The following is a 12,517-nucleotide window of genomic DNA, read 5'->3' as shown; positions in this document are numbered from 1 at the left end:
TATTGGTATCGAACATGTGACCCTCCCTAGGAGAGGGATTTATTTCTCAAACGAGAGGCTACCTGTATCTTTAATTGAAAGACCCTTGCTACCTTCGGTCTCAACGTAGCCTTTGATCTGAAGCCATTCTTGTGATTATTGGGATTTTGCTATTGTAAATGTTTGTAGGCTTACAATTGTATCTATGATCGTATGCTATCCATTTATGTTTTTTGTATGCTATTTTAATATATGATAATTAACCAATGATATCAGGCCACACCCGGGCATGATTACAGACACCTGTGTGTGTCCTTTGACACTATATAAACGAGTCACCCCGCAGTGTTTGTCATTATACCCTGATGAAGACAGCTTATCTGTCGAAACGTTGGATATTAGGTTATTAAATTATTGCATCTGAGCTCCTAGTGTGCGGCTCTCCTTTAATTTTTCAAGTGTTCTATTCTGCTAGTCAGCACCTCGCCTAAATGGGTGTGTTTCTTTCGCCTCTAGTAATAACACATGATAACACACAATAAATATTGACAAAAAATTATTTATTTTTCAAAAAATAATCTCAAGAATCCAGGCCATGAACAAAGCATAGTGTATAGTTTTCAAATTGCTGCAAACAACATTCATGCCCCGATTGTTATTTTAATTCTTAGGAAGTGTGTGTGAGTGTGTGTTTCCATGGAAGACGAGCTTTACTGTTAGTCCAGTATTGGGGATTCGCATTGCTCAGGAAAGGAACAGGGCTTCAGTGGATTGTGTCATTATAGACATTGTCGTTGTCATTAATATCTGTAAGGCGGTCAGGAAAGGGGTTAAAACGTCTTGCGCTTTTCCTACTAAGCATATACACTGAGTATACAAAACATGTCTAGGAATTCGGGCCGACCAGGACAATGACGTTGTAGTCTCTCCACTAGCTTGACTTACAGTAATACTTCCTGCGTAGCACCCTTTCAAGAAACCAGAGTAAAATGTTAAAACATAACATACCGTTGGATATGATCGACATCGTCATAAACATCATCCCCTTCTCTGAAAATGAATATTGAAAACCGTATTTACCAGAATATTATGACACAGTTGTCAACAGCAAAATATAATACCAGTGACTGAATACCAGGGATTCTGGATTCATAATCTACCGATAATTGTGTTGAATAAATATATAAGAAACCTACGCCTGAAGAAGAACCCTGGGCACATATCCATCTGTGAGAGAAAGAAAATGAGGCAACAATTAGAATAATGACACATGCTAGAAAAATGTATCAAAACAGATAATTTTCTAGAATCTCTTATTGATTATTAGACTATACTACAGACAAAAGGGGAAACCTTTTAGTTAGTTACCAGTATCTTTGGCTGTACTACGAACATACATAGCCCAATAGCCTAATCAGATATAAAACTGACTTTTACAGACTTGTCACTAGAAGGTGATGTATTCACATACATTTCCCCTGCTTGTTGCGACACAGGACTTTTTTGTCACTGGTGACTTGAATGACCTCCAGGATCTCTCCTTGAACCACAGCTAGATCCGTCCCTCCTGTCTTCTTGATGCTTGCGTTCGGGTCAACCATCATGCTGTGTAACACCAAAATCGGTCCCTCAAACTGACAGAACAAGATAAAAGTTCTGTTGACTTCTTTTTTTTTATATGACTTGGTAATGTCATATGACATGACATCGTTGAGTAGGCTAATAGTGAGTATTCAAGCTTTTCAGGGCGTGCACATGAATTGCGTCAAAAAGCAATTTTCAACAGTTTCTTGAAGAAGAGCAAGAAGAGCAAAATATGTACCTTAAACTTTTTTCTAAATTCCTTTTCGTCTTTCTCCAGCATCTTTCTCATTATTGGATCTAGACTGGAACATAAAGACACACATCCTTTTGTGTGATCACAAAAAGTTGTTTTTGTCCTATTTCAGTAGCCAACTTTATTTCTTATTTCTTATTTGTAGCCATTAGCAACTACTTTATTTATATTCAGTGCAATGCATGCTCTATGCAACAGACATGCAAGCTAAACTGTATACAAACTTTCATTTTCATGTTTTAAGTAAACATACAGGCCAAATGTGGCAAGCTATCAAAGCAACACCAGACTCAGAAAAACCACAGACTGAGAAAGTAGTCATCTCTGTGTGTGTGTGTGTGTGTGTGTGTGTGTGTGTGTGTGTGTGTGTGTGTGTGTGTGTGTGTGTGTGTGAGTGTGAGTGTGAGTGTGAGTGTGAGTGTGAGTGTGAGAGAGAGAGAGAGAGAGAGAGAGAGAGAGAGAGAGTTTGCATATTTGTGTGTGGGAGAGCTACCTGTTCATGTTTTCTGAGGAGTCAACATCATAATAGATGTCATTGTCTTCAAAAGGGACGGGAGGTAGTGGTGGTGGCAGTGAGGGGTCAGGCGCTTTGGACAGTTTGAGTTTACATTTCACTTCCTCATTATCCACATCCACACATGTGCTAATGATGTAACCATCTGCAAAGCAACACTTCATTAATGTCTTTTGGTAGCTTTAGGTACACAAAATGGGTGGTTTTCAGAATTGTCACAGCACATATCGAACTAGTATAAAATATGGAACAAATATGGGCTGTTTAGTTCTATGGAATTAAATAGTGTTTTACTCACAGGTGCCAGTCAGTGTGCGGGCCAGCCACCTGCCCTCGGGGTTGTTCTTAACCCGTATGATCTCCACTCTGTTTCCCTGCCGAACACTTAGATCGTGCTTTCCCCCCTGCCAGTCGTGTCGAACCCTGCCCATGTGAAGGACCTCTATGTCCCCAGTCCCCAGCTGTGGAAGGGTAAAAGTAAATACATACAGAGGGTTGTAAAGTGCTGTTTCTAGCCTACAGTGATGAATGAGATCTCTGTTCTGCATGTGTGATTACACTACTGTATTTCCATATTAAGCAAAAATACTCATAATAACAGGTGTTTTCCTTAAGAGATTATCCAAAACTCTGAAACATGTTTCGATATTCATATGTAGCAAGTGAGTTATGACAGAGAGGTTACTGTTTTGGGGGATTTCCCAAAGTGGGTGGTTAGCGCATGGAAATGTAGTGTATCACCTTAAATTTCTTTCTGTATTTGTTGTCCCTTTCCAGTGTTTTCTTTTGATTTCTCTTCTCCTGCTCTTGCTGCCACCTCAACTCTTTCTGTTTCTTCTTATCAGAACTTGTGTTTTTCACCTCCTGTTCATTGCCTCTGAGATTTCAAAAGACAAGAGACATGAGTGGTCAGTAATACTATTTGCAGTGGACAGCTCTTTCGCCCATATAAACATATTATAACAGATATGGGACTATTCAAATGTTTTCCATTAGCCTTGTGATATGGGTTGTTACAAGTGTGCTATGACAGGCATTGCAATGTCTACTTGTAAGACAAGCATAAACCCAATATATTTTAACTCAACATACAATATGTAGTTGTATTGCTAAACTATACTTACTTAGAAACGTCACTTCCATCGCTCCTCTGCAGCCAGGAATAAAAAGATAGATTCGAGGTAAATGTCATGAAAAGCATGTTTTTCAAGAACAGTATTTCAGAAGTAATTCAGAAGCAGTGTTCTGCATTAATGCTCACTGATGGTAAACATAGAAGGTTCCCACAGAATGTTCTTACCTCATCTACTTGTGAAGAACTATTGTCATTCCAGGAGTCTGTGGGTGAAATAGCAGAAAAGACCATTGATGACATGCATGAACAAGTGATAAACATGTCAAATACATGCATTATGGAATGATGGATTGAGATACAGTATGTGTATATAACACAAGCGTTGACGTAAATCATACATTCATGTCAACTCAAGTCATCATGATTCAGCACTAAATTCACAATAGCTAGTGAATCTCTTGCATGTGTTCATGGTTAAATAGCAGGTATTTTCAGTCATACCACTCATGTCCCAGCTCCCTGGGTGATTTAGGGGTGGGGGAGGCGGTTTCACATCAAGGCCTACATCATCATATTCCCTCTGGTCGTCCTCGAAATTTCTAACGAGAACAGAGGGAATAATACATCAAGTGGAAAATGTACCCTTTTCAGTGTTCCTGTACAGTAACCATTTGCCTACATAGTAATGAAAAAAAAACGCCAAAATATAAGAACGACTTCCCAATCTTGGTTCATACTATCACTTTAACACTCGACACTTGACATTTCAAGTGAGCACACTCACACCGGGGTACACTGCCGTGGAAGGCTGCTGGGCTTGGTTGGAAGTCTTGGGGCGCCAGAGGGACTGGCTAGCCCTGGGAGAGACTGACTACTGCCACCTGAGGAGAACAGAAACAACCTGCACTGTAGGTTTACAGTAGGTCTGAAATTAATTCAATATTAACCGATTTATTACAGGGCAGTGTTCTGCAGCGGCAGTCTGAGCACTTCTTTTCATCATTCATTTCTTACAGAATATAAGACAATAAAAACTTTTTAGAGCGAGACATGTAGAGGCTTTAACTGGTAACCAGATAAGGCACACAGCATACTTGACCTTGATAGGTTGTAAATGAACAGATGACTTGCCTGTGCTACTATGCTGCTTACAGTAAGTGCATACATGTGTTCAGTCAGTTTTCCCCTTTTACACTTGTAATGGAGGGGGTGCTTTTTCATTGGAAATCAAGCTGCTTACCGTCAGTCTTCCTTAACCCTGGTCGCCCTGCGAGGTGTGGTGCCCTGGTGTCTCTCTGATGGGCCTGCAGGTTGATGTGAGGGGGCCGTCTGGGTTTTATGGGGCTGGGAGCCTCAGGGGGCAGGGCCCTTCTCAAGGGGGTCACCCCTGTCAGATTTCTCTGGCTGGGCAGGGAGGGGGTCGTCGGCTTGGTAGGGCCGGGGTGTACTCCCTTATGCTTCAGCATCATGTTCTGCAGGAGCTCCCCAGTGACTCTCACCCTGCCTTGTTGGTCTATGTTTGTCGGTGAGGGTGCTGGTCGGGGCAGCTCCTTGGCGGCTCTGTGGGGGCGGTGTGATGGTGGAAGGTGGGGGGCGGACATGCCCTCCAGTTCAGCCCTTACATGTCGTGGTGGTAGCCTCTGAAGGTCCGGGGAGTAGCTTGATCCAGGAAGTGGTGGTGTGGGAACCATAAGCATGAGTTTATTTCGGACCCCTCCGTTTGCTGTAACACTGACGTCTGCCAACCACGGGCCTCCTCTCCCAAATCCTCGCAGTGGAGGTTTTGGAGAAGTGCTGTCTCGACTACCTGCCATGTCAGCCTTGGCATGGAACCTGGCCCTCAATGCACGAACATCCACACTCTCCCCCTGACAGAGATGTAGCAAAGTGAGAATGGAGCTGCTTAGTTTGTAAGCAGGAAGTTTGCATAATAACAATACCAGAGCAACAACCCCCACACACCTCTCTTTCTTCACACACCCATTCCATAGAATCATTCAAATCATCTAAACACTACAGGTCTACTGACATTTAACATGTTATGTTTTAAGTTCCTCGACGTACACATCACGGACAAACTGAATTGGTCCACCCACACAGACAGCGTTGTGAAGAAGGCGCAGCAGCCTCAGGAGGCTGAAGAAATTCGGCTTGTCACCAAAAGCACTCACAAACTTCTACAGATGCACAATTGAGAGCATCCTGTCGGGCTGTATCACCGCCTGGTACGGCAACTGCTCCGCCCACAACCGTAAGGCTCTCCAGAGGGTAGTGAGGTCTGCACAACGCATCACCGGGGGCAAACTACCTGCCCTCCAGGACACCTACACCACCCGATGTCACAGGAAGGCCATAAAGATCATCAAGGACAACAACCACCCGAGCCACTGCCTGTTCACCCCGCTATCATCCAGAAGGCGAGGTCAGTACAGGTGCATCAAAGCAGGGACCGAGAGACTGAAAAACAGCTTCTATCTCAAGGCCATCAGACTGTTAAACAGCCACCACTAACATTTAGTGGCTGCTGCCAACATACTGACTCAACTCCAGCCACTTTAATAATGGGAATTGATGGAAATTTATGTAAAAATATATCACTAGCCACTTTAAACAATGCCACTTAATATAATGTTTACATACCCTACATTAGTCATCTCATATGTATATACTGTACTCTATATCATCTACTGCATCTTGCCATCTTTATGTAATACATGCATCACTAGCCACTTTAAACTATGCCACTTTATGTTTATATACCCTACATTACTCATTTCATATGTATATACTGTACTCTATACCATCTACTGCATCTTGCCTATGCCGTTCTGTACCATCACTCATTCATATATCTTTATGTACATATTCTTTATCCCTTTACACTTGTGTGTATAAGGTAGTAGTTGTGGAATTGTTAGGTTAGATTACTCGTTGGTTATTACTGCATTGTCGGAACTAGAAGCACAAGCATTTCGCTACGCTCACATTAACATCTGCTAACCATGTGTATGTGACAAATAACATTTGATTTGATTTGATTATGTGCACCCAAACCACATGTCACATGCAAGCCAGACTACCATATAACCAGTAAGGGCAGATGTTCTGAGATGGAGGTCATGGCACAGCTATCAAGTGTAGGTCAGATTGTCACGGACAATGCACTTGTATGATCAATGTTACCTCTGAAAAAATTGGGAGGTCTTTGCTGATATAAGGGTTAAAAGAATGAAACAATGAAGAGATGCAGGAAGTAACTACAACCACACACCTATGAACCTCATGTATCCCTCTGCAGTGGTTGCCATAGAAATGGCAGTCGCAGTCATAAGTGGGCCAATGAGGTGCATGTGCATTTGCTATTGATATTTTTATTGGGACACGCAGAGGAAATAAGAAAGACCTGTCTCTGTACCACAACAGACGGAGCCTATCTGGCATTGTTCTCGAGCTCTTGCTTACTCAAAACAGAACCGCATGCCCTTTGACATTTGCATTGCCTCTAGATAGAACATTCCAAAATTGTCTGAAAGAGTTCACGAGTTATATTATTAACATATAGGCGTAGTTTGTGTATGGCATAGGTGTATAAAGGCTAAAGCAAAATTGGTTACCAAATAATAAAAACCTGATTAAACAAATATCTAATTAAATAGGAGATCTAATTAAATTGTGCACACCTGGCAAACATCTGGCAACCACCTAGACTTCATCACTGCTCTGATTACTCTCCCTTCAAATAGCCCTCAGTAGCCTCTGTCGTCAGGCAGTATTGGTCTTGGTTACGTTCAGTACGCTGCTCCTGTTTTATATGATCTTCATGTTTATTATTATTAAACTCACCTTCTGCACCTGCTTCCTGACTCCCTGTGTATACATTACAGAATACTGCCTCACGAAAATATGGAAGCAGCAGAAGTTAAGGATATCTCTCAGATGGTCGACGTATAGGAACACCTACTCCGGCAACACCATGACCAGCTAGCTCAACTGGGTACGGTAATAGATGAGGTCCTCCATGTTCTCCACCACCTTTGACAACACCCGAGAGGATTCAGCTCCAACTAGCAGAGGACCCTCTACACCGATTCGTCCCAGCAAGCCAGTCCCCCAGCTCATCCAGCAGTCCGCCCAGGTCAGCGATGCCCTATTGTTTCTCCAGGACAAATATGACGGGACTTCCTACTCCAGTGTTATCTTTATTTCGCCCATCAGACAGGAGCCCCCACCACCGAGAGGTCCAAGGTTGCCACAGTATGCCCTCACCTTCCGCACCTGCATCCTGACTCCCTGCGTATACGTTACAAGAACACTGAGTGTAAATAATTAACTGGTGATATCAATGATTCCTCTCATCACTGACTGAACCACTATTTTTTACACAGATAAATAACAACCAATCAAATGGCTTGAGTACAAATTGAAATGTTCCACTTAATTGAGTCATTTACAAACTGTAAAGCAGATTATTTCCACACTACATCCTGATGATCAATTTATAGTGGACATTATTTTGTTCTTTAGCTACCTAAATCTAGATTAATTATATTCTAACCTGCCACATTGTTTGTAAGTTGGATTTGTTAACTGAATCAGAGAACAGTGAAATGAATCATGGCCCATCTAAACAAGTGATGATTGTATCGCAGAGTAGGCAGCATGTGAAAGTCACTCTTTGTCTTTACCGTACAGCAGTGGTCACCAACCTTTTCTGAGTCAAGATCCTAAGTCAAAATGCAAGCAGAGATCTACCACTCAGATTTCTTTCAAACATGAAACTAAGCCTATGCAACATTAACCAATTAAAAACAATTCTGTAGCAATGAGGTTTATGCCCAATACACAGTGGCGACCCATCATTCAGGGCAATGCCCCACCTGTTTTGAGCCCCACCTGTTTAGCTCCAAAAATAAAACAATAACAGTGAAAAAACATTTTCTTTTGCAGTTTTAGCATGTTATTTTTGGCATTAATACGTGCCACATATCAGTTTGCAAACAATGTAAAAAATAATAATTGAGTTAATAAAGCTGCATTGCTTTCTTGAGTAAGTCAGCTCCAAAATGCAGGTGTTTCAGCCTAGCTCAGTGCTTTCTGTGGTGGTGGGGCAGCCAGCGGAAAATACAGCGCGTAGGGGTTGGTAATGTTCTCTAGTTGCGCCGTGATTGGCTCAGTGTTCTGTCACTCATTGGGACTCTACGTCACCGCAGAATCTACGGGGAGAGCTCGAAAATTCAAGCACCTTGGGTCCTACCATAGAGTTACATTAGAAATGCCCATCCAAGAAGGCTCAAAGTCATTGGCCACAGATAAAATGACGTCAAATCACGTTATAGCTACCATAGCTTTGATTGGCCCGATCATGTCAACATCATACTTTCAAAATCTTAGCTAACAAGTTAGACAAGCAGTCATCAGGTGGACCCTCTACACCGAATCACGTCGACAAATCCTTTTCAATCCTTGTCATATGAAGAGAAATTATAGAGAAAACGTAGTGGTGCTCATCGGCCATTGGACATAAAATCACACAACAAGTTGGAAATCGCAAATTTAACAATGAGTGCTTTGGAAGGATTCAGTGGCTAACTCCAAGCGTTACAAAGCAATCACTAGACTGCTATTCAGTGGAGTGGGTGTGTGGTCCATTCTCACCTGTCTTGAAAGCACCATAAATCTCGAGAATGTCAGACTTTGATGAGAAAGTTTGATGACAAAATTTGCCCACAAGGACCGCCGCGCCACCTTCCTGTTCAAGTGGGCACAAGGTGAGTCCAAAATTTTCTTCTATGCTGCTGCATAAATTATGTAATATGCCAGGGAGATACAGTTGAAGTCGGAAGTTTACATACACGTTAGCCAAATACATTTAAACTCAGTTTTTCACACTTCCTGACATTTAATCCTAGAAAAAATTCCCTGTTTTAGGTCAGTTAGGATCACCACTTTATTTTAAGAATGTGAAAGGTCAGAATTATAGAAGAGAGAATGATTTATTTCAGCTTTTATTTCTTTCATTACATTCCCAGGAGGTCAGAAGTTTACATACACTCAATTAGTATTTGGTAGCATTGCCTTTAAATTGTTTAACTTGGGTCAAACGTTTTGGTTAGTCTTCCACAACTGTCCCACAATAAGTTCGATGAATTTTGGCCCATTCCTCCTAACAGAGCTGGTGTAACTGAGTCAGGTTTGTAGGCCTCCTTGCTCGCACACACTTTTTCAGTTCTGCCCACAAATTGTCTATAGGATTGAGGTCAGGTCTTTGTGATGGCCACTCCAATACTTTGACTTTGTTGTCCTTAACCCATTTTGCCACAACTTTGGAAGTATGCATGGAGTCATTGTTCATTTGGAAGACCCATTTGCGACCAAGCTTTATCTTCCTGACTGATGTCATGAGATGTTGCGTCAATATATCCACATAATTTCTCTTCCTCATGATGCCATTTATTTTGTGAAGTGCACCAGTCCCTCCTGCAGCAAAGCACCCCCACAACATGATGCTGCCACCCCCATGCTTCACGGTTGGGATGGTGTTCTTCGGCTTGCAAGCCTCCCCTTTTATCCTCCAAACATAACGATGGTCATTATGTCCAAACAGTTCTATTTTTCTTTCATCAGACCAGAGGACATTTCCCTAAAAAGTACGATCTTTGTCCCCATGTGCAGTTGCAAACCGTAGTCTGACTTTTTATGGCAGTTTTGGAGCAGTGGCTTCTTCCTTGCTGAGCGGCCGTTCAGGTTATGTCGATATAGGACTCGTTTTACTGTGGATATAGATACTTTTGTACCTGTTTCCTCCAGCATCTTCACAAGGTCCTTTGCTGTTGTTCTGGGATTGATTTGCACTTTTCGCACCAAAGTACGTTCATCTCTCTGAGACAGAACACGTCTCCTTCCTGAGCGGTATGACGGCTGCATGGTCCCATGGTGTTTATACTTGCGTACTATTGTTTGTACAGATGAGTTTGAAGGTAGGCCTTGAAATACATCCACAGGTACACCTCCAATTGACTCAAATTATGTGTTAGCCTATCAGAAGCCTCTAAAGCCATGACATAATTTTCTGGAATTTTCCAAGCTGTTTAAAGGCACAGTCAACTTAGTGTATGTAAACTTCTGACCAATTGGAATTGTGATACAGTGAGTTATAAGTGAAATAATCTGTCTGTAAACAATTGTTGGAAAAATGACTTGTCATGCACAAAGTAGATGTCCTAACCGACTTGCCAAAACTATAGTTTGTTAACAAGAAATTTGTGGAGTGGTTGAAAAACGAGTATTAATGACTCCAACCTAAGTGTATGTAAACTTCCGACTTCAACTGTATGTATACTGTAGCTAAGAAATTCATACTAAGTGTATGTTGTGTAGTAAACTGTTAGTAGCCCATGTGCCTCACCCTAATAATTTAGTCACTTTCCCCCTACTGTTCTGACTTGGTGGTGCACATGTAGCCTATAGCCTCTTTTAGAGAAATGTCATCATCGAATATTGTAAGATCTTTCATTGTCTGCTTATATGCCCACATTATTTATCCTACGGTTCTGACTTGGTGTACAGGGAGAATATGTAAGAACGGCCCAAGTTCTGAATTCAAATTTCAAAAGTGCTGAATAAATAGTTAATATTGACTACGTCCGTCTTAGCTCGCTCATTAATGTCTTAATCGAAATTACGGATTGCCTCTTATCCTCTCGTAGTCCCCTTATACCATAGTTTGTACATCTCAATTGTCAGTATTTTTTTATTGTTGTGTTGTGGCTTTGCTGGCATGCAGCCCCCCCCCCCCCCTTTAAAGAATTGATTTTGCCCCACCAAGACATACAAGTTAAAATTGCCAATGCCAATACATTATCACTTGAATGTCCTGCCAATGTTGTTCTTCTCAGACCATTTTGAATTATATTTAATAATTTGTAGGTCTATGATCACATCGGTAAAATATATTTTGTTGTATTACTTGTGAGGCACATCCAAGTGAGCATAATAATAGTTTTTTTATGGACTGATGGCCTGCATCTGATGGTCATTCTGAAGGGAGGGCGCAGCGGTGAGGCTCACTCACTTTGCTATAGTCATTCATTGTAGCTGCAGTACATTTTATGACTTATACAAGTGTTGAACAAAGTTGACAGTGCTGAATAACAACTTAAACATGAACTTACTCATAAAAACAGCAGCTCCTTGTTGTATTCGTTGAGTCTCTCTCTTGTCATGGTTTTACACGTTTTGAAATCTCACAGTATCAGCTTTGCTGTGCGTTCGAGGCTTATATTTACAGTCTATGACTCGAGGAAATTGTGCAGACGGTGATCTGAGCTATCTGATTTGCCAGCGGTAGGTCTATAGTTGCACTTGATTTGCTCTCTGGGCTCTGCCGGGTAGGCGGAATTCTATCTTCAGACACATGAAATGGATCAAAATGGGAACACCTTGTCTTCCCGGAGCTAGGGCCGATGCTGAACCAAGTACACGTAACTCTAACAGCGCGAAACCAATAAAAAAAGTCTTTATCGTTGTTTTTTACAGAAATGTTCGGTGATTTACTAAGAATGCTTTGGAGATCAACCAGTCGATCGTGACCTAACAGTTGGCGACCCCTGGCATACAGAGATATATGTTATGTAAATATTTAAAGTTTAACGTGGTTTATGGATGCCATGACATCGAAAACCCATCTCAAGAAGGTATTATTAGAAGCGCGATAATAGGAATAAACATGAAACCGTAACGGGTTACAGAGAAAGTGCGAATATGCGCTACAAAGGCTGCTTTTAAACAGGCAGCCAAATTGTTATATTTTTCTACTAATTGGTATTTTGACCAATGGCCTATAATTGGGCTAAGATCAGAATTGGGTCTGCCTGTGTAAACGTAGCTTTAATGCGCTACAGCAAATGTATATCCCCATTTTATTATAGCCTATGCATAGGCTGTCCAATAGTATTAATCTAGTATTGTTCAATAGTATTCATATTTTGCATGTTTTTCTATATATTTTCATCAATGTTTAAGTGATATCTTACCGTCTTTGTCCGTGTGAAGTTTAACTCCAATTTAGATTAAAATTAGGTGGTCCATGTTGAACTCGTATTTTGGGTGCCAT

At 41.4% G+C, this 12,517-nt stretch overlaps 1 long non-coding RNA gene across 1 annotated transcript; it reads right to left on the bottom strand.

Moving 5' to 3' along the window:
* Positions 1-3,077: 3,077 nt before the first annotated feature.
* On the bottom strand, positions 3,078-3,657 carry LOC120054585. The gene is made up of 3 exons (XR_005477621.1): positions 3,631-3,657; positions 3,455-3,480; positions 3,078-3,207 (listed from the first exon to the last, which is right to left on the bottom strand). It is a non-coding gene; the product is annotated as an uncharacterized LOC120054585 (long non-coding RNA).
* Positions 3,658-12,517: the final 8,860 nt, after the last annotated feature.

Source organism: Salvelinus namaycush, chromosome 10, assembly GCF_016432855.1.
Source record: "Salvelinus namaycush isolate Seneca chromosome 10, SaNama_1.0, whole genome shotgun sequence".
In the NCBI taxonomy this organism is placed as follows: domain Eukaryota; kingdom Metazoa; phylum Chordata; class Actinopteri; order Salmoniformes; family Salmonidae; genus Salvelinus; species Salvelinus namaycush.
Note: the sequence above shows the minus strand (reverse complement) of the source record. Positions and strands in the feature narration are given on the sequence as shown.